We start from the raw sequence: 23,724 nt of genomic DNA on the forward strand, positions 1-23,724 counted from the left end.
GAATTGAACACGCTCTGAAAAACGGAGGAAGCGTCAAAGCCGTGAAGAGGAAACTTAGGATAGGCAAAAATCAGATGTATGCACTATGGGACAAAGAAGGCAAAATAACTATCAATATGGATAGGATAGTTAAAATAGCGGAGGAGTTCTACAGAGATCTGTACAGTAGCCGGGACAACTACGACCATATAAGAACTAGCAGTAACCAAGATGACACCCCACCAGTAATGATAGAAGTCAGAAAAGCTTTGGAGAGCATGCAAAGAGGCAAAGCTGCTGTTGAGGATCAGGTAACATCAAGCCTGCTGAAAGATGGAGGAGAGATTGTGTTAGAAAAATTAGCCACCTTGTTTACGAGGTGTCTCCTGACGGGAAGAGCACCAGAGTCTTGGAAGAACGCTAACATCATCTTAATACATAAGAAAGGAGATGACAAGAACTTGAAGAACTACAGGCCAATCAGCTTGCTCTCTGTAGTATACAAGCTATTTACAAAGGTAATTGCTAACAGAGTAAAGAAAACATTAGAATTCATTCAACCAAAAGAACAAGCAGGATTTTGAACAGGCTACTCAACAATCGACCACATTCATACTATCAATCAGGTAATAGAGAAATGCTCAGAATATAACCAACCACTATACATAGCTTTCATAGATTACGAGAAAGCGTTTGATTTAGTAGAATTATCAGCCGTCATGCAGACACTGCAGAATCAGGGCGTCGATGAAGTATATATAAACATCCTGGAAGAAATCTACAGGGGATCAACTGCTACCATAGTGCTTCATAAAGAAAGCAACAGAATACCAATCAAGAAGGGTGTATGGCAGGGGGACACAATCTCCCCAATACTCTTTACCGCGTGCTTACTGGAGGTTTTCAGAAGCCTAGAATGGGAACAGTTAGAAATAAGAGTTAATGGAGAGTACCTTAGTAACCTGCGCTTTGCCGATCACATTGCATTGCTGAGTAACTCAGGGGACGAATTGCAACTCATGATTACGGCGTTAGACAAGGAGAGCAGAAAGGTAGGTCTTAAAATTAATCTGCAGAAAACGAAAGTAATGTACAACAACCTCGGAAAAGAGCAGCGCTTCGAGATAGGTAATAGTGCACTTAAAGTTGTAGAAGACTATGTCTACTTAGGGCAGGTAATAACCGCGGAGCCGAACCACGAGATTGAAGTAACTAGAAGAATAAAAATGGGGTGGAGCACATTTGGCAAGCACTCTCAAATTATGACAGGTAAATTGCCACTGTCCCTCAATAGGAAGGTATATAGCAGCTGTATCCTGCCGGTACTTAGCTACGGAGCAGAAACCTGGAGACTTACAAAGAAGGTTCAGCTTAAATCGAGGACGACGCAGCGAGCAATGGAAAGAAAAATGGTAGGTGTAACCTTAAGGGACAATAAGAGAGCAGAGTGGATTAGGGAACAAACGGAGGTTAAGGATATCATAGCTGAAATCAAGAAGAAGAAATAGACATGGGCCGGGCATGTAGCGCGTAGACAGGATAACCACTGGTCATTAAGGGTAACTAACTGGATTCCCAGAGAAGGCAAGCGGGTTATGGGGAGACAGAAGGTTAGGCGGGCAGATGAGATTAAGAAGTTTGCGGGTATAAATTGGCAGCAGCAAGCACAGGACCGGGTTAACTGGCGGAACATGGGAGAGGTCTTTGTCCTGCAGTGGACGTAGTCAGGCTGATGATGATAGAGATGCGACACAAAAGCGACCATAGGGCTGCTTTAATTTCCCTGGGAACAGCCGCACGCCAGCTGCGTGTTGTATAAGGGCAGCTTAGAGTGCGCCAGCTGAGCGTATAGCTTAAAAAAAAAGATAAATCGACTCTCTTATTTCAATCGTGACTTGCGACGTATACGACTCTCCTTAAAGAGGCACGTGAGCACTTTTTTTGAAAATTATTATACTCTCCTCGGAGACTCACGAAACTCCAGAAAAAAAAAATGGTTTAACGTACCTTTTTAAAGAGAGCACGCGATAAGTTATGATTCCTTGAAATGAGTAACACGCACTCATTTTGTTTTGTGTTTTTTTTGTGAAGAGCAATCCAGACAGCTGTAGATATAGACGAAGTTTTGCATGAACGAGTTAAAGTCTACCATTGGTGAACCGTTAAAAACGCCATCTTTTGTACCATAAAGAACTTTTAAAAAGAGCTTTGATTTCGAAACGTGCTATTATCCTAATAGCTTTGTCATATTCCCAGAGGACTCACAATTACACTGTGGAGCTATCTGACATGCCTGTGTAGTTTTGAGTAAAATAATATTGCCGGCATGCTCTCGTCTTTTTGTGGCACGCTCGAACACGATATGCTGGAAGCTGTGAGTTCGACGCCAACGGCTCGTTCTTGCTCGGCCTAATGGATGACATCGGGAACCAGCCTCGTGCTGCGATCGCAAAGCAGTAGGCAGTTGTCAGAGTACAGCTTCACACTACAGACACACCAGCAAATCTTCAGCCACGGTGGCACAACAGCGTTAGACTACGGGGAACCGAGTGAAGTTATACCGATAAGATTAAAACAAACACGCAATGCGCTTACAACGGGGGCTACTTTTATGGAGAGTGCGACGTAGAGAGAACGCGGCAGTGTGGCGCGAGTGCTAGCTTTGAGTATTAAAAAAAAAAGTGACGTTCTTAAACTGCCATTATAGTGTGGCGCGCTTTCTAACAGCACTTCGGGATCAGCGTACGCGCAAAATAAACGTACCGAAAGAGACCTTACGTGACGCCAACGAGTTGTCAGTTGAGGAGGTTTTAATGGAACGCGATAACGATGTCACCGCGTGCTATGGCTTAAGCTCTTCCCTTCATTGTCGCCTCGTTCCGTGGGTATGCGTGTTTTTTCCCCCTTTAACATCCGCGTAGCGATGCAGCCTTCGTCGCCGAAGTCGTTATTGCCGCGAGCCTCTCAGCTCAGTTCGCGCGTCGTCCACAGCTGGCACAACTTGCTCACGCGCGAAGCCATAGGTCAGCGAGCCAGCCGTCCGGCTAGACTCGTGCACTGCGTTAGAAGGACGGCTTAGAAGGCTCGGGCTTTGGGTGATTGACGGCGCTCAGGCCTGCCGACACGCCCAGCTGGTGACAGTCGCGCAGAAAAGCATAGAAAATGGCAAGGAAAAAAATTTACGACGAGCGAAAACAGTTATGGCACGTGCTTTGTGCTCGGGCAACCGGTGCTGAAAGACGTGCGACACTTATACGTGTACGCTAGTACGGCATCGGTCACCCTGACATTTGTGTTCAGCGTTGCTTATGAAATTTCGCACTGTAAAAGTGTGCGCGGAACGCAAAGTTAAGAGCGTCGCCGAGCGTATTGTAGCAGCTGTAGCAGAGGGTCTTGTCGCCGTGATCACGCATTCTCACCCAGTCATGGTTGCATATCGTTTCCGGGCTCTTATATATAAAAACATGAGCTCATTTCATATTTATATAGCGCAATATTTGTTTTGTTTTGGGTACGGGCACGAAGGTTTGCCATGAACATTTCTTCCAAAAGACGAAGTTAGGGACAAGAAATATAGTATCATAATCTGGCGTTTTACATAACTGAACTACGATATGCTTATCAGGCACACCGTAGTGGGGCACTTCGGGAATTTCTACCGCTGGGAGTTCTTCATAACGTGCATCTAAATATAAGTACATGGACCTCCAACATTTCACCGCCATCGAAAAGCGACTGCCGAGACTGGGCTCGAGCCCGCAACTTCGGGCAAAGCACCCGGGAATCGTAAACTCAGCCTGACCGGAGAAATGCTTACTAGACGATCTGCTAGACTTTCTATAACTGCGACGCAAGGCGAGTAGTCAGAAAAGACGTCTTACGCTAAGGCATTTCCGGTTTCACTAATCGCCCGTCGCAAAGCAGGACATGCCATTAGTGGTACTGTATGGCTAATGGGAGTGCGCCTTCACAAACGAAAAGTTTAGTCAATTCGGTCTTAAATTCGCATGTTTGATCGGCCTCTGTGACCCAAGTTCTCACTCCGGCATTATCGCATTATGAATAGTGCGTGGATAAAGAGGCGGGGGGGGGGGTGCGGAAGGCCCTAGGGGAGTATTTTGTAAGAGTTCAATACGTGGATTGTTTCAGCGTACGTATCGTCCTACTTTGACTCGACAGAACTCGAGAGCCAATGGTAATGAGTAGCTCCGGCCGGCTTTCGAGTGTTTTTGTGCGCTGAAATAAGCAGTCCACTAATGGACACTTACGAAATCCCCCCTCATGTCGCCTCTCCTGTTGTCATTAAACGTAAAACTGTTGCCCCGTGTACGATGTGAGAGTCGGTTGGTAACTCTGTCAATCCGTGGTAAGAGTAACAAGAAGTGCCGGCAGCTGCTCCGCCGCCAAGCAGTGGCGTACCAACTCTTTCGCGCGTGGGAGGGCTGACCTATCTCACTCGTCAGCCGGGATATATATAAGAGCCTACAAGGAAACTTCCCACAGTGGCAACTGCCCCGCCACGGTGGTATAGTGGCTAAGGTACTCGGCTGCTGACCCGCAGGTCGCGGTATCGAATCCCGGCTGTGGCGGCTGCATTTCCGATGGAGGCGGAAATGTTGTAGGCCCGTGTACTCAGATTTGGGTGCACGTTAAAGAACCCCAGGTGGTCGAAATTTCCGGAGCCCTCCACTACGGCGTCTCTCATAATTATATGGTGGCTTTGGGACGTTAAACCCCACAAATCAATCATCAATCAATCAAATCCCACAGTGGCAATGTTAGCAAACTTTCACTATCTTGTAACATAGCCTCGTAACAATTTCGTGTTTTCTCGTAAAGACATAATTGAGTAATTACTCTTGTGATGGGAAACTACGCCTTACTTGTTGGTTTTTCCAGCGTTCAGCCAAGAGTGATTACTGTAAAAAGCAGGGGGACTCAGCCCCCCCCCCCCCAACTCTTCTCAGTGGGGAGGCTCGCACCCCCCATGCCCCCCCCCCCCCCCTGTACGCCTACCAAGTGTGGTATTTGCCCGCGTCACCAGACCAACTGAACAGAAGTAGCTTCCATGACAACTATAGACACGCACCGTACTGTTGTACGCGATGATAGACAAACCCCCCGACGAACTTAAACGACGTTAGTGAAGTGCCACGACCTCATGTTTTCGTTGAAGAGCGGCTGTGGCAATGCGTCGATACTAATAACGATGAACTGCTAGCGTGATTCGGAAAAAGCGAACAGCGTCCCAGAACATTCGTGATATTAAAGAACACACCACACGCCAGCTATACGAAAACACACGAGTTTGAACAAAACACCACGCGTGCCTTTGCCTTCACTTCATTCATCGTCGTCGTCTTCTTTTTGGCGCTGTTCACTGGATGAAGAAGGTAAAACAACTAGCCAACAAGCTTACCTTTCTAGCCAGACATTCTCGCTTTGAATAACGTTCACCAACTGTGAAGCTCCCAGCTAATGAATTTTGCTAACTTGGTGCTGTTCACTCCTGAAGCTGGTATCGCAAGAGGCACCGGCAGAACATCTCCCCAGGAAGTCCTTAAAGACTGTCTATACTCTGCTTCAGAATTTCACTTCAGCACTGTGGAGGCTTCAGGGCCTCTCAGCCATAAGAAAGGCTGTTATCTTCTCTGCATGTATTCATCCGTGCCGTGTCTTCACGGCATCTGCTAGCTAAGTCGCGTATATGCTCTAGTTGAGGCTCACATGGCTCGTTTGTTAACTAAAAAGTATACACTAAACTGTGAAACAAGCAACTACTAGCTAGGGGCCATCAATTTAGTTTTTTCCGGAAAATTTAGTAACTTGGAGATGTAACGTTGTGGAGACTCACTCGACGCCATTTGTGTGTCAGATCGTTGACTGGGTGGTAAATAATAACAGGTGCGATTGTTCGAGTTTAGAAAAAAACTGTACTTGAACAACACCACCTAAAGAAACTTCGTCAAGGCCTGGAAGCTCTACTGGATATGTCACACAACGTCTTCGGTAATGGGCCAGATTTTTTTCAGTGGGCCGCTTTAACTCAGTGGACACTGGCACCCACAGTGGTCACATCTGGGCGACGATGCTGGTTGCGTTGCGCGATGTACTCGGTGTCGGGTCCTGACCGACACCTGCGCTCAGCGGCGCGTTTGCATCGGCACTTGATTGATTATATCGACGTCAGCATTGCTGAAGTTTCCCATGGTGGTCACCAAACACGAGCTTCTCTTCCCATTCACAGGTGCTAATTAGTCGTTTGTATACAGTGTTAACTCCCGTCGCACTGGACCGAATGCTTCTCCGCAGTCTCCTCTTCGTTGTTGATGTATATACGTATACGTCAGACAAGTAAATAACGAGACGCCTTCACGCTGCGGGCCTTTTATTTACTTTCTTTTTGGCCGCACACGTTTATTATGCGGATAATCATGAGAGGCGAAATTCGCTCGATAGGCACACGGTCGTCACGCTCGATTTATCGCCTAGAACCACATTGGGTTCGCGAGAAAGAAATACAAGGCACAACTTCTCTCGCTGACGAGGCCGTGCCTGCGTCAAACGCAGCCGTGTGCGCCCGACCCGGCGGTGCGCGAGCAGTTCCGGAGTCGCTGTCACCCCTTTTCCAAAGTGCTCGAGCATAAAGGAAAACATGCGCGCTGAAATTGCCCTCGCAGATGTTCACCGAACGACCAAAAGAGAGCGGCACCACCGGCGTCACTCTGCTGTTCCCTCCTCTCCCTGTCGCCCCCGGACAAGACCCCGGGCGCCACGCGAAGTTCTCGCGAAATGACGCCCGGACGTGGTCGACGCTTGTACAGCCTGACCGTCTCCATAAGCCCCATTCTTTCCAAGTCCTGAAGGATGGCGGGAAGGTGCGGTTCAGCGCAGCGCGCGTCATCTCAAGCTGTGAACTTTGTCTCTTCGTCAATACTTTTTTCGCTGTGGGCTCGCTCCCCCCCCCCCTCCCAAAAAAACAATCTTTCCTATTCATGTGCATTGTCTGTTATTTCAACCACTATCTATCTATCTATCTATCTATCTATCTATCTATCTATCTATCTATCTATCTATCTATCTATCTATCTATCTATCTATCTATCTATCTATCTATCTATCTATCTATCTATCTATCTATCTATCTATCTATCTATCTATCTATCTATCTATCTATCTATCTATCTATCTATCTATCTATCTATCTATCTATCTATCTATCTATCTATCTATCTATCTATCTATCTATCTATCTATCTATCTATCTATCTATCTATCTATCTATCTATCTATCTATCTATCTATCTATCTATCTATCTATCTATCTATCTATCTATCTATCTATCTATCTATCTATCTATCTATCTATCTATCTATCTATCTATCTATCTATCTATCTATCTATCTATCTATCTATCTATCTATCTATTGGCCTACGTCTGGGTGTTCCCTCGTGATCAACTTCTTGACTTGGCTTGGACCAAAATTACTTTGGGAGGGTAAGAGGGTTCGATGAACATGTCTGGCTGGTCATGACAGGAATAACGTGAAATCACCGCCGCGAACGTCATCAAACAGACATGTGTGGCCCGTACTCGTATGCCACGCTGCACTAGTGTAGCCGCCACAGGTGATTGACAGGTTATATCTACCGAGGAACGACGAGAACAGCCATTGGCGATCGAAACGCAAGACCGTTCAGAAAAAAATGACCCAGGCAGCATTCAACCCGACGAATGCAAACAGCAAGAATCAAGATAGCAAACTCACTCCCGCAAGCTCGCTCCCCGGGATTTTTCAGGCCCCTGTTTCCGAGCCACATGCCCTTTCACTAGAGCCCGATGTCGGTTTCCTTGTTCAACAGTCTCTGCTGACAGCGCCATATTAGCGATATCGAAGCGCTCTGATGCATTGGTTGAGGTTATTTATGACCGCATGGTAGTTACGGCACACGCACGCTTGCGTAAAATAGGCCTATTGCTTGATTTGGCTCAAATACTATACGCTATTCTTCTTTCAAGTGTTCGTTTGCGCCAAGGTGTAATATTTGATCTCCAAACCGTAGGAGCGGGTTGAAATCTTCGTAAAGTGTTATTAACTCCTTACTTTCGAAATGGTCTTTTCTCTTGTACGTTGCTTTGTTTTAAGTGCTAAGCAACGTCGGGTTCATGTTTGGCTGCGACACGATCAAAGGACAGTCGTGTTCAAGTTCGCTGCGTGTTTCCGCTAAGAGCCCCGAGCAGTGGCTCTTTGCCCTCTTGTAGGGAAACGTGGCTACATTGTCGTGGCATGAAGTCGAATCGGGTAGAGCCCTTGTAATATTTATCTAAGCCACGACATGCGATAAAGCTGAATCTCTGCAAACCAATGCTCACCAAAGCAATCAACACCGAGCCATCACTCGACAAGCTCGGTTCAACAGCATTAAACGACGGTGAGAGTCGTGTACTTTCCTATTGCAAATTTTTTTTGGCTTCCCTAATATCAATATCATCTGCAAAAACGACAGTTTCCTCGTATGGACCCCCGCCAACACGGACCCTCCGCTTGCGGGCAACGCGACTGCCCACGCCGCGGCTCGAGGACTTACACGCCGAGCTGCGACGCCTGCCGACAGTCCCGATGTCTCGCACACTTCGACAGCGATGCGGGAATGGACGTGGGGGGATCGCATGACCACTTTCAGAGACATCACGCAACACTACAGACTGAACAGATGCAAATATCCACCACCCCACGCCAAACTAAACAAGAAACAGCAGGTTGCCTGGAGACAACTACAGACACACACGTACCCGAATCCGGTGATCCTTCGCCTCTGCTACCCAGGCATTTATACGTCCGACGCGTGTAAGGCGTGCGGAGCCAGAGCGACGCTGCAGCACATGCTGTGGAAGTGTACCGGTAACGCGCAGCAGTCCCCTACGAACCCGGCAGACATGGCAGTCTCGAACCGCGAGGCGCGATGGGAGGCGGCTCTGCTCAGCCACGACCTTGCCGATCAACTGTGGGCCGTCCGGCATGCCCAGGATGCCGCCCGGGTCCAAGGACTCGAGGCCGTCACCTAGGCCGGGGTGCTTGTAGCCCCACCCCGCTCAATGACGCCGGACATGTTCAATAAAGTTTTTACTCACTCACTCCCTAATATCACTCTCGATTGAACGTGCCATTTTTCTCTTTTTCACGAGAAAATAACCTAAAGTAGTCACAAAAATGTGTTTCTAGTGATAGGTCTCAATAATCCACCAAACTATTTTGTTAGACAATGTGTTTAGAACAAACGGTGAACGAAATGGAATGCGATGCATTTTATTTCGTTCACCAAAATGCTACGGGAAGCTGTGTGTGGCTGTGCCTAATCAGTGGGCTCTTACGAATAGATCAGCGCATGAAAAGCGTGACACAAGCGGCACGATGACTAGTGGCAGTTACTGAGATTCACCATAGCTGCCTGTCAAGTTCTCGAAGGACACGTGCCTGTGGTGCTGCAGACGAGCAAGGACAAAATAGTGAAACGGCCATCGTGTATGTTGTGTCATTGTGCCTTGTGTGCGATTCCATTAGTCATAGATTTAGGGGTGAAGCACTTCAAGGTGCGGGCTTGTCGGCGTCTCATGCAATTGTCACGGTTTATCGTAAACAGGTATTCCCCACAAAAAATGGGTTAAGTACCCCTATACTGACCCCTGGTCATACTATGCGTATTGTGCGTTCAAGGTTCGTCACTGCTGCCTAAAATATTATGTCAGGCTCAGCATTCAGCGCTGTCAGAATACCCGACGAAACTCGCCAACGCGCTCAAGCTTCTTATCTAAAACCAGACACAAAAGCGTTTCTCTACGGACATGTCATCGTCTATTCGAAACAGTGCTTCTTGAAACATATCGGCAAAGAGATGGTGCATTTCAGGGAACCAATGACGCGTAAAGGCGCCACCGCAGTGGTCTAGTGGCTAAGGCTGATGAGCCGCAGGTCGCGGGATCTAATCCCGGCTGCGGTGGCTGCATTTCCGATGGAGGCGGAAATGTTGTAGGCCCGTGTGCTCCGATTTGGGTGAACGTTGAAGAACCCCACGTGGTCAAAATTTCCGGAGCCCTCCACTACGGCGTCTCTCATAATCATATGGTGGTTTTGGGACGTTAAACCCCACATATCAATCAATCAATCAATCAATCAATCAATCAATCAATCAATCAATCAATCAATCAATCAATCAATCAATCAATCGATCAATCAATCAATCAATCAATCAATCAATCAATCAATCATGCTTAAAACACTAAAAGAGTAAAGATTTTGCTTCGGGAAGCACCAGCGCACACTGCCTGCTTCGCCCCTCTGCAGTTTTCACGTTAGCGGGGCTGAGACATCCTTTCCTTCTCAGTGTGCATTCCCTCCTAACTTGGTAGTCGGAGCAGCATTCCTTCGGAGAAGTCCCCCAAAACTTTTGCTTAAACGCACTGTCTGTCAAAAAAAATTTGATTGTAGACGTGCTCTTCAGTAAGGCTAACTGGGAGATTGGGGGGTCATCTGAGTATTCTCGAAGTGCTTTTCCCTGTTTCATATTGCTTGAACGGCTTTTCCCTGTTTCATATTGAGCCTGGGCTCATAACTGATTACGCCCGCAATATTATGTGTACTTGCGAGGGTTTGGTCGACACCTAAATACTGCTTGCGACTGTTCAACCAGTAGCTATGCAAAAAAAAGTGTCGTGCAGAAAAAAAACCAAACCACTCACCTGATGTTTATGGCTATAGTATTTTTATAGAACACTCTAACTGGCTGTACCTAAGGAACAGATGCTAAAGGCCAGTTTTTCCGCTATCGCCCGCGTGAGGACGTCGGCGTTTGCAATACACTGTAATATAAGACCCACAATTAACGTTAATAAATAAGTTCGACATGTCCGATGCAGATGCATTTAGTGCGCTCGCATAGTGAACTAGCATAAAAGGAGAACGTTTCTTCTTAAAAGAAAAAAAAAGACAAAGGAGAAGTTCGGGATGAAAGTGTATAGAACGCGTGCTTAGTTAGCTACAAGCGAATGCTTTTAAGTAATTAAGCAGTCGCACACTGGCAAAAAAAAGTGCTAATCGCATTTAAAGTTCTTTTAACGCGTTATCTGTGAAGACCTTCGGAAGTTTCTTTATTTTTTTATTTTCGTGGTAAAATTTTATTTTGCACACACTCGCGAATCATTGCGTCGTTATCGCGGATACCAGACAGTCTGCACTACGAATAAGAAAAATTTGAGACGAGATAAAAAAAAAAAGCTGATTGTGTGATCTTTCTTGCGGCCACAAAAAGACGGCGGCCACATTCCTACGCCCAGTTAATGCGAGGCCGCAGCTCCACCATCTCTTTCGAATGCCTGCGAGAATTTCGTTCCTCGCTTAACGAACTCACGCTGTCGAATGGCGCATTTGGTGACTCAATCTAGACAAGTCCTCGTCTTCCTTTTTTGTTCCTCCAACTACGGCGAACAAGTTTTATTCTTCTCCTCTTCCTACTGATTGTTCAAAAGGAAGTAGGGAGGGAGGGGGGGGGGGGGGGCATCGTGGTTTTCGCTTAGCCACTCGAAACAAAAAAAAAAAAAAACGAAATAAAATAGAAACAGTGGCTAGTTCGCGTCCGTTCCTTTGTCTCTCGTCCTGCCGTTGTCAAGAGTGCACGCCAATTCTTTCTTTATTGGCTCCCGCTTGATCACCACTTCGCATTGGCCACTCTTTCTTTTTTTCACCAAATGCGTGCAGTGGAGCGAAAGCTACGAGTCGTACGTGTCGGTCAACCGTATACAAGGACAACCGGCGTAGGAAGTACTCGTCCGTAATCTCACCCTCCTCGCGGGGAGCGGGCGCATCGCGAAATGATCACAGTTGCGTACAGTGTGTAAGCACATCCTCCCTAATCTGCAGCACGCAGCCGGATTTCATTGCCGATCGCATTACACGGGAGCTACGTATAGTCTTCAGTGAACCGAACAAAAACGGGCTGGCGTACATTGCTGAGGTGGATAGCATTCCTTCCTTCATTGTCGAAGCTTGCTTTCAATTCAAAGGTCTTAGTTCGGGGAATCGGTGTCAATCTCACCTGGTGAGAAATCAAGACTTGTTAGAATGTCCACCCCCTACCCACAGAAAAAAGAGAAACAGGTGAGATGCACTGCACTTTATGGAAGTTTCTTTTTTTTGTTTCACAATGAACGTGCTTTCTCTCAATTCAAGGTTCGTTTAGCGGGTCAAACAAGGCCGTCGACAGATATTTGGCGATGTACAAGATATAATAACAAACTTAATTTCAACGCTTACGTGCTATAATGGCGATGTGAACCTAATGTGCGGCGCCATTGGTAATGCCGGATTAATTTGGATGCGAAAACAAACAGTGAGTAGTGAGCTATAGGGGGTATAAAGCAGTATTTAGGCCAAAACTACTCACAAAGAACGCGTTGCCTGTTCGTGCCTTTTTTTCGTTTTTATTTTGTCTCTCCTTCCTAACCCTGCTTGGGGTAGCAAACATGTTCCTAGGTTAACCTCCCTGCCGTTCATTTTCATCTCTATGTCTAAATGAGGCATCAAGAAAAAAAGGAATCCTGATCTAGAAATAAAGCAAATATCCATAGTGATAGTTAGCTAGGGCATACAAACTAGTAAATTAAACTGTAAGCAAAACGGTATACAGGGTGCCTCAATATCATGCAGCATGATTAAAAAAACAATAAGAGTAATTGAGTTACGTGAAGCAAACCTCAATATATATATATAACATGTTGTTCGTCAATGGGGTTTAATTGATCAGTCATAATTATATTACCAACTCGAATATTACGTAAATTTGAAAATTCCAGTGAGACTTGTTCAAATGACATATAACAGTGCCATTTCCCTCAACGTACCAATTGCGTGTGCTAATTTTTTTCTGGCTCGTAAAGGGAGTTCGCAGAATAGGCAAAATGATACGTGACTACGCTTCCACTCTCGCACATTGGCACGGCTCCTGACCCAGGCACGGCCGCAGGTACAGGAACTGTTGCTGCATGGGTGCAGGTCTGACGCCAGAAATATGCGTGGAAATTTTGCAGAAATTCTTTACGCTCGATCGTACGCCACTATCACTATCTATATCTCACGGCACACTGATTGATATGTGGCCTTTAACGTCCCAAAACCACCATATGATTATGAGAGACGCCGTAGTGGGGAGTTCCAAAAATTTCGACCACCTGGGGTCCTTTAACGTGCACCCAAATCTGAGCACATGGGTCTACGGAATTTCCGCCTCCATCGGAAATGCAGCCGACGCAGCCGGGATGCGATCCCACGTCCTGCGGGTCAGCAGCCGAGTACCTTAGAATTTTGTGCAGGGTAGTAAACCGGACGTGCGTCTGGTTGGCCTCCCTGCCTTTCATTTCTTCCCTTTCTCCTCCTCCTCCTCCTTGGCATCTATCGATTAACCCTTAACTTGGCGTGAACCAAAATTAGTGTGGGAAGGTGAGATGGTATGAGAAATTCGACGCACAGGTCAACACATGAACAATGTTATAATCCCGTCGCGTACGTCATAAAACACTTCCCGCCAAACATTGGCACATACCCGCAGGCGGGTATGTGGAACCACGAGAACACACATGGGCAATTTCAACGCGTGAACGTTAAGAAATACCCGACATCGATAGCGTCGACCCGACGAATGCTAAGACTTAATGTCAGGATCCCAGCACGAATTGAACCCAAGGATTCTGTGTGGCAATCAAGCATTCTACCACGGAGCCACGCCAAGCCTCGGAACTGCTTTTGAAATAAACCCTAATGTTCGTGAAGTGTGAGTTGTAGGTGCAGTGCTCGCTATCTGATTTAATAAAGCTGACATATGTACTCTTTTGATACAGCCGTCACGTCGGGTTAGCGTCGGCCTTGCGCTGCAGTTGATTTATGTAGCAGTGTGCAGGGCTGCCATCCTCGCGGGCACCAGCGCTTCATATCAGCTTCTGGCGTTGCTAATTAATTCTCGTGTTCGCGTTGGCATCGTTGCGCAAACGGAAACAACTGGTTATAAAATATGCCATTCTTCAACACACACACACACACACACACACACACACACACACACACACACACACACACACACACACACACACACACACACACGCACACACACACGCACACACACACACACACACACACACACACACACACACACACACACACACACACACATATATATATATATATATATATATATATATATATATATATATATATATATATATATATATATATATATATATATATATATTTATATATGCGTGCAACATTTATACTTATATTTAGCGTCACTGTATGACCCGTCGCTCAACAAAAATTACAACTCGGTCACCTTCCCTCCGCATGCTTCGCATAGCGTCGATTCCCAAGGTACGCGAGATCTGCCGAAATTTTTTCTTCGCTTTTTTCCTACCCCTTTAGGCTGACATTGGCAAAAACAGGGCTGACAGAGGGCCACTCAGAGTCCCGTGGATAGTACATGGCGCCTACAAACGGGAAGTTCCAATGCAACAACAAAGATGCGCAAGGCCGCTCCAGTAGACTGTGTAGAACACGGCAAAAGAGGTAAGAAACCAATAGACTGCAATACTTCCCGTATAATGTTCCTTACGAGGCCACGGTGATGTCTTTGAGCCGCCAACGTCTGGTCTTAGACGAACCGAGTCCAGTGCATCGAGGCGTTATCATGTCGCGACAACATCGGTGATGGTAGCCAGATTCTGAGTAGCCAGGGCATTGAAGGCAACACGGCCTACGACCTTCAAAATGTGACATAACTTGTCAGACCCTGTCTTAGACGAATTGAAAAGTTGGCAGAACGCAAGAACGTCCTCGATGTACCACGTGTACAACTCCATTGAGGACCGAATGGCCGGTGTGACAAAAACACGACGGAGCTGCTGCTCGAAGGTAACCTAATCAGGTAAGTGGTTTATGTGGTTGAAGTACCACGTCTTCGCAACGCTCGTCAAGTAGAAAGAAACGTAACGCAGCTTGGCGCTATCGTTCCACCGATTAGCAACATTCACGCGACCGTATTCATCGAGCCAGTCCTCCACGTCTTAACCCCCCCCCCCAAAAAAAAAAAAAAAAACGGCGAAGGGAGAGGGATCACGCTGGTGGCCTTGAACGAAAACAGCAGGCGCGGCTTGCGATGGCGGAAGTTCAAATGCAACTAGGTTGGGCTAGTTTCTTTTTAAGATTCATTGTTGCTAGCGTGAAGAACAGACACAGTTTACGCAGGCTTAAAAGCCAAACGCTAAGAGAGGAAAATTAGCGTTTTTTCCCCTCATAAGAAACGCTAAGCCAACGTGAATTGTTTAGTGTTCCAGGAACCTCACAGCACTTGCTCTGTGCCAGGAAAGTGCTTAGTTTCAAAGAAAATTAAGTTTTGATGTTCCGCATACCAGTAGCGCAACTCAAACCGCCCGCCTCCGAGAAGAGGCTTGTGACAAAGCATTTTCCGTGCCCGCCTTTACCCGGAAGCCGCGGCGCTGCGACGCAAAGCCCCGTGGAAACGGAACTTTTACCAGCCTCCCCCTTTTCAAGGGTGAGGTCAACGTGTCGATTTCACTGCGGAGCAGTTTAAGGGACCACTCCGTCACAGTCTCATGTCTTGCGTTGTTGTCACGCAGTGTCATATTTAGTGTTATAGGGTTACACAGGCCCCACGTTTGTGCACATAAACCGAGAAGGCTGTGCGTGAGAAGCGCCAGCGTCGCGTGCGGCCTGCGAGGTGGTATTATGCGGCCCACGGCGTGACGTCGAATACACTCTCTTCCTACCGAGCCACCTCCTATGCGAAGGCCGAGATAGATGACCAAAAGTGAGATTTTCGCTTGTATAACCCATGTTTGATTGCGAGCTTGTAATAAACACGATGAGGTCAAATTCAATTATGAATGTTTTAGCCAATTCTTCAAAATTTTTCTATTTCTTTGCAAAGTGCCCTCCCCACATCGTTTAAACTTTGCAAATTTTGCCGTGCAGCCCACCACTGTGTCGGCTCTGCGTAATTTGGCCCCCGGACTCAAAAGGTTGCCGATGCCTGGTTTATAAAAACCAGCCAAGTGACAGGGACACACCAGCTTCTAGAGATAGACTCGGATCTACGCTACAGGGATGCCAAGACGAAACACCAGTGCCGGAAGCCAGACGCACCGCGCTCGAAGCAGCAAGCACTAGAAAAGAAAAAAAAAACGGCAGGAAGGAGACCATACACCAGAAAACAGATAAATGCAAAACAAATCCGACATACCAAAAAAAGAAACAGAAAATGATGGAACATAACAAATGATCTTACGAGAAAAAAAAGAGAGAGTGAAAGAGAGAAATAGCTGATAAACGCGAGAAAAACGCAGGCAAATCAATGCTCTGCACTTCGTAACGCTTTGCAGGGCGGCAGAACTGGCTATCATATTTTTTTTGCATGAATCAAACTGAAATGAGCTAGTTGCCTTTGAGTTGATCTCGTAACGCACAGCAATGTTATTTTTATTTATCATGGGTAGTTCGAGTTGTAGTATTTACCTTACAAAGAGACTTTACGTCATCGGGCTGCATAAGTGGAATTTACCACCGGTGACGCAAATCGTGCCCTACATCTGCCTTAATTTCATGAATACTAAAGCACCGCCGCACGTTTTAAGCGTTCTCAAGGATTGACCTTTTTACTCTGACGAAAATTGGTTCAATTTTTAGTGTTCTCTTAAAAGTCTGGACATGGTGGATGCAGTGCTAAACGTCGAAGATGTGCACTGCACAGTACAACCGCTTAACGAACGAGCACAGCACGTGGACGAGCACCGTGCTTCTCCGCACAGCGCTCGTCCCGTGCTATCTGTTTTTCGTGTCCGTCTTTTAGCACCGCAGGAACCACGGAAATATTCTAACCATATTCCAACTTTTCATTCTAGTGAAACTCTTTGTGAACTGTGTCCTTTTTTTTTTGCTTCTGTTTCGCGCTAACATGATATTAGATGGTCATTGGTTAATACTAGGAGGCTGCACTGATTTGATGATTGATTGATATGTGGGGTTTAATGTCCCAAAACCACCATATGATTATGAGAGACGCCGTAGTCAAGGGCTCCGGAAATTTCGACCACCTGGGGTTATTCATTGTGCACCCAAATCTGAGCACACGAGCCTACAACATTTCCGCCTCCATCGGAAATTCAGCCGCCGCAGCCGGGATTCGATCCCGCGACCTGCGGGTCAGCAGCCGAGTACCTTAGCCACTAGACCACCACGGCGGGGATATAGGAGGTTGCACATTGCTGTTGTTGCACATTACTGTTGTTTACAGCGCGCCACCGTGACAAAATAGTACGTGGGCTTTTCTTTCTTTCCGTCATCTGCGTCACACTTGCGCACTGCAGTCCGGGTCTATATAAACGTCGCGCTTATGCAAGTAGGAAAGGGACAAAACGCAGGCAAATTAGATATGCCGTGTCGGAACCGGCCGCGGACGTGATAACCTTCGAAGCGACGCCGAATAACGGAGCACTTCGCTTTTCCGCCGGTAGATTTGTATCCGCGAAATTCGGATCGATTGGGCGGACGATTTAGGTAGCTCGTTCCGATCGAGCGCAGGAGGAATCTCCCGTCGCATTTCACTGCCCCGACCTAGGGTGGGGGTTAAAAGCTCGATAAATGGGCTTCGTGAGCGCTCTGTAGTTATGCCAATGACGGGGGTTGTCGTCCCTATCGTGCCGTCATTGTGACACGTGCTCGACCTTACTTCCACCCACTCTGTACACCGAGGAAAGAAAGAAAAAAAGACGGAAAGTAGAGAAAAATAAATGTATTTTGATCGCTGCGAACGGATTTCGACATTGTTGCAGGAACGGCGCATGTTTCAGCGGGGAGAGTGCGTGTGTAATTTGGGTAAACGGCGCGACGGAACAGGGCATAACAAAAGGGACATATGTACGACGGCGCTGACATGTGTCATCCACGCTGTGTCTCTGTTTGTTATGTCCTGTCTCCTTTGTGTTTTCGCCATCCAAATCATGAACCGACCGGTCCAGATATAGCGAAGTAGCTTTTCTTTTTTTTTTGAGTTCGTATGGTCATTACAGTGTCATGGTTGCAGCCCTCAGGTGGAACCTGCCTCCGTCAATTGATCGCACGAAAGAAATAGAGAAACAGCCTGCCTGTGAAGTAGCTGAGTTACCACATAGTTTCCTGCTAAAATTATAGAAAAAAACAAACACGGTGACGTTTCGGTCGTTGCGTGTCCATGACAGTGACGTGATAGAACGCGTCTCGCACGCAAAGCTTCGTATGTTCCGTACTTATTGTGCACTATCGTTGGAAGTCTTGAAGAACGTATACATTTTTAAACATACGAAGACAAAAAGTCCGCAACAATTAAAATTCCTATTATTAGGAACGAACATGCTCGTTGTCTCGATGCCAGACTTCAGAGAAGAGGAATACCGGTTTGGCGTCGCTATGGTCATCACACTGCTCTCTAAAATTTCATTGATTATTTTGTGGGGTTTAACGTCCCAAAACCACCACATGATTATGAGAGACGCCGTAGTGGAGGGCTCCGGAAATTTCGACCACCTGGGGTTCTTTAACGCGCACACAAATCTGAGTACACGGGCCTACAACATTTCCGCCTTTATCGGAAACGCAGCCGCCACAGCCGGGATTCAATCGCGCGACCTGCGGGTCAGCAGCCGAGTACCTTAGCCACTAGACCACCGCGGCGGGGCCTAAAATTTTCTTGCACTGACATTCTATAAATTACTGATCTCTCAAGTTTCACAACAATTTGTGAAACCACACATGAAACATATGAAACCACATGTGAAACACATTAAATATGGAGATTTCGCCTCCGAAGCCCTCGTCCGCTGTGATGGAGCAGTGGCTTATATGCTCGGCTGCTGACTGGAAGGTCGCGGGTTCGATAACCGTGGCGGTGGCCGCATTTCGGTTGCGTTGTATAGAAGCTCCTGCACTCTGCGATGTGAGTGCACGTTAAAGAACGCCAGACGGTAGAAATTTCCAGAGCCCTGCACAACGAAGTCTTTCATAACCATGTCGTGGGTTTGGGACATAAACCCCAGATATTATTATTATTATTATTATTACGTCCGAAACGCACGATATTATTACGTGCGACGCCGTAGTTAGGGAGCTCTGGAAATTTCGATCGTCCGGCGTTCTTTAATGCGCGCTCACATCGCACAGTGCAGGAGCCTCTATTCGGCGCAACCGAAATGCGGCCACCACTGCCGGTATCGAAACCGCGACCTTCGAGTCAGCAGCCGAGCATCTAAGCCACTGATCCCCCATGGCGGACTCATAAACGCACTAGTCGCGTATTTCAGGACCAATAATAAAATGTGACCAGCCAAGCAATTAACTTAATTCTTGGCCAGTTGCCCACCGTTGGTGTGATACACAGGTCAACAAGAACAAGCGTCACGATCGACGTGACCCTGGTAACACATGCAAGCAAAAGCCTAACTAGTTTTTTTCCCAAGGACAAGACAACAGACTCGACGTGTTAAGCGTCAACGCTTTCAAAATGTACTTGTATCTTCAAGTCACATTATTAATCATTTATTCACAGTAGCAACGCTGCTTAATTTCACGCTGCCCCCAATTGTTTTCCCATCACCATTCACCTAGCCATTTTTTACTCGTTTCCGCAGACCCCGGCTCCGGAGTTTACCTACACGCTTTTTTTTTTGCTTTATGCCGGAAAAAATAACTCTACGCGAATGTGCCGAGCCTCGCACCGTTCAATCGGGGGGCGGTGCGCTGCTCTCGGCGGCCCCGGGGCGGCGCTAGGTGCCGCACCGTAGTCGGGCAGACCGGGCGTGCTGAAGAGCCTCGTAGCGCCCGCTTGCCGGTGTTCCGCGCGCGCTCGGCGCCTGCGCCCGGGGCCACTGCGACGGCGGCGGCGGCGGCGGAGGGCGGCATGCCTGCAGAGCGGCGGACCGCAGCGCGGCCGGACGCCACCAGCGGTGAGTCGCGCGCAACTGTTGCCTGCTTACGCACTCCCTCCCCACGTGCCACTGGCAGACGCCGGCGCTCCTTTAGTTGCCGTCCCGCGACAGCTACTGTCCCGAAGAGTTTTAGGACGACCGACGGTTCATGGAATGATGAGGGGCCGTGAACTGAGGTCGAAGAAGACTGAACAGGCGAGCACGAACGCTCACGTACTCTGCTGCCCAGGTTTGAAGTTGCAAGGCGGGCGTGTTGGTATGGCACATTTAAATAACGGTGCGCGCGAAAAAAAAAAAAAAGAATCGGGACACGAAAGGCGACAAAGAGACACACACACAGCGCTGCCGTGTCTTTATAGGGTCTCTACAGTGACACACAGCGCTAATGGTAACGCTGGTTGCGTGTCTTTTGGTTGCATTATTGTGTCCTGTCTCTTTGTGCTGCCATTGCTTTCCCCACATGCCAGCGGTGAAGGGATTAACGCTAGTGCTCACTTGTACTGTCTACTTTGTCCTCAGTTCGCTGTTAATAGCCCTCATCGAGACCTACCAACCAAACGGGGCCTGCACGCTTCTTAAAAACGCGCGAAACCAAAAAAAAAAAAAAAAAAACGTCGTACGTTGCATAGTACGAGCTCACTTAGCGACCACGTCCAGTTTTCTCGAAGCGGCGTGCCTTACTTCCTCTGTCTATTTTGTTTTACCCCTTCCTTCACCGCCGCCTTTCCCCCTACCGAGCGGGTAAATTTGGCTAGCGTTGCGGACAAAGAAGCCGGCTTGTTTGGCCGTAGTGCGACACGCCGTTCAAGGCCCTTACCCTTCCGCCTGTATTCCTAGGCAACGGCGGTCGTCGCGCACTTGTGGCTGTCAATCGGGCGAGATGAAGCGAGTGACACCTCGCGTGACGACTCTTTACATCAGCGCTCCTGATTTCTGCGCGCTCCTGATTTTCATTTCTTATTTCGCGTTATTAGCGTGCGCTCCCTCGGCTGGAGAGCTGGACTAGTTGTGTAGCGTCACGCGCAAAATCGCCGTCGCTGGTTAAACTTGTTGTGCTCTACCAGTTGCATCGTGACCCTTCCCCTCCCTTATCGCGCTTTCGTCGCGTTTGGTTGTTAACGCGTCATTTGCATCGCGTCACACTGCACTGCCACACAGTGTCGCGTACAATGGATAGTTAAGTTCGTTCTGCCCGTGTGGCGAGCTTGGTAAAAAAAAAAAAAAAAAAAAAAAACCTGCGTGTGCTGGGAACAAAAGGCCCGCGTGGCCTGTTGTGCGCGACACGCGCGCTTTTGTCAACTCTGCCGTCCTGAATGTGACACGCCGGCAAACAGCGGCGGACAGGGAAGATTGATGCGTTCGTTGAAGCCTCCGACAAGGGAGGTTTTCGATCTTCGTGCGCATTATCCGCCGCGTAAACGTTCACCCGAAAGAGCGCCTTTTGCAAAGCTCGCTCAAACGAGTCGGTGTTTTTTTCAGAGGGGCATAAGATGAAAGCGTTCCTGGACAGCTTAATTCATATTTGACACTTTCGATGCCTACCGTTGTGAACCAATTACCGCCACGTTGCCGGTGCGCGCTGTACGACCCGGCGGTGCGTGTGAATGCGCTGCAATTACCGAAACTACGATGTCTTCGTCGCGTAGAAAGGACCTACGATCCAGTCACTGTCTTCTCCTTGATGCAGGAATAATAACAACCAGGGTTTCACGTGCAAAAACGACGATATGATTATGAGGTGCTCCGTAGGGAAGGGCTCCCGAAATTTTGACCACGTGGCTTTCCTTAACACACTGACATTGCACAGTGTGCAGATGAGTTATACAAAAAATATGGCCAATAGTGTATGGTATAGAAAGAAGAGAAAGTTCTCGCTGGCAGCAAACTTTTCATTAAAGCGCAATGCCAGCACGAGCTCATTTCTGCGCGTGCGTCGAGTCTGGTTCGTCCGTTCTGCCGAATCGAAGCAGGCTTATAGGTAACCGAAGAAGGAAAGAGGTATTTAATGGGGCTGTAATAGAAGGGACACCTACATTTGTTATCGTGCTTAGGCGATTACCATAACGTGTTCGTGCTAGCCGTATTCTTTATCGCATCTGGACGACTTGCGTGTCTTGTTCACTTTGCGAGTAATGGGATGCGATGCGGAAAAATTTTCGCAGATCCCATGTACTGTGGGAATCGATGATATGCGAAGCACGAATGAGGAAGGTCGGTATGTCACCTTAAAATGGGCACAATGTTACAAGGTGGGCGTATATTACGAGGTGGGCATCGTCTGTTCACGCCACGTAATACCGAATTTTGTATATGTGGAGCTAGCAAAACGGCCGCGAGCACGCTATGAGCGTAGCGTGTAGTTATGTTTCACATAAAACGCATATCATGATTATCATGTTAAGACGCGTCATTTACCTTCGTCGTCCATTCACGTCACGTGATACCATATTTGGTATATGTGGAGCTAGCGAAACGGCTGCGAGCGTGCTATGAGCGCAGCATATAGTCATATTTAAATGACACGCATATCATGATTATCATGTTTAGGCGTGTCACTTATCTTCGTCGTCCATTACGAAAAGTAATACCAAATTTGGTATATGTGATGCTAGCTAAACAGCCGCGAGCACGATATGAGCGTAGCATGTGATCTTGTTTTACATGGCACTCATGTCATGATTATCATGTTTGCCCCTGTCATATATATTCTTCATCCATTGACGTCACGTAACACCAAATTCGGTATACGGGAAGCTAGCGCAACGGCCGCGAGCGTATCATGAGCGTGGCATGTAGTCATGTTCTTATGTGACAGGCATGTCATGATTATCATGTTTGCACCAGTCATGCACCTTGGTCATCCATTCACGTGCCGTAATACCAAATTTGGTATATGTGACGCTGGCGAAACGACCGGGAGCGAACCATGAGCGTGGCGCGTAGTCATGGCCAGTCATAACATGAAAATTATGAGACGCATGTCATGATTTGCATGTTAGGGTCTGTCACTTTTGTTCGCTATGCAGTCGTGTCACATTATGCAAGTTTTTCAAAATGTCATGTGAACAAAACCACCGCAAGAGCAGCAAGACTATGAAATGTCAATCATGACATTCATGACATACATGGCATGATTTTCATGTTATGACTAGTGAATTATGCTCGCCATACAGTCATGTTGTTCCAACCCAATTTTAGTATCGATACCCTTGTCAAAATGGCCTGGAGAGCTAAAAATCGTAGGCGGCTAGATAGATAGATAGATAGATAGATAGATAGATAGATAGATAGATAGATAGATAGATAGATAGATAGACAGATAGATAGATAGATAGATAGATAGATAGATAGATAGATAGATAGATAGATAGATAGATAGATACGCTCAAAAGTCGCTGAAGTTCGCTAAGAAATGCTTCGCATTAGAAAAATTCCTAGCCAATTCACTACGGGGAAGAACGTGGAAGCCTGCGGGTGCACGGTCTTGCGGCAGTGGGTTCACGTCGTTTCCGAGCCCACCGCGATCCCTCTACGCCACGAGACAAAGGGGCACAAAGGATCGGGAGAAAGTTCCACGACGCAGGTGAAAGACGCACCCGGTGCTGGTGTAGGGCACATGTCGGGAGGGCGCGAGAAGAACCTGTCATTAGGAATGACAGAGATGGTTGTTGTACGCGACTTTTGCCTATGGGTGCGAATCAACGAAATGTAGCCACATGCAGCATCG

The 23,724-nt window shown here is 47.4% G+C and overlaps 1 protein-coding gene across 2 annotated transcripts in view; it reads left to right on the forward strand.

Moving 5' to 3' along the window:
* mAChR-B (muscarinic acetylcholine receptor) overlaps positions 1 to 23,724 on the forward strand; it is a 190,780-nt gene that overhangs the window by 51,970 nt on the left and 115,086 nt on the right. The window contains exon 1 of one of the 2 annotated variants that reach the window (XM_037423049.2): positions 19,873 to 20,015. The exons of the other annotated variant lie outside the window; for it this stretch is intronic. The gene's annotated coding sequence lies outside the window, so the exon portion shown is untranslated. Of the gene's footprint in view, positions 1 to 19,872; positions 20,016 to 23,724 lie in introns of those variants that run through there. 2 annotated transcript variants of the gene reach the window in all.

This window comes from Rhipicephalus microplus, chromosome 4 (genome assembly GCF_043290135.1).
Source record: "Rhipicephalus microplus isolate Deutch F79 chromosome 4, USDA_Rmic, whole genome shotgun sequence".
Taxonomy (NCBI): domain Eukaryota; kingdom Metazoa; phylum Arthropoda; class Arachnida; order Ixodida; family Ixodidae; genus Rhipicephalus; species Rhipicephalus microplus.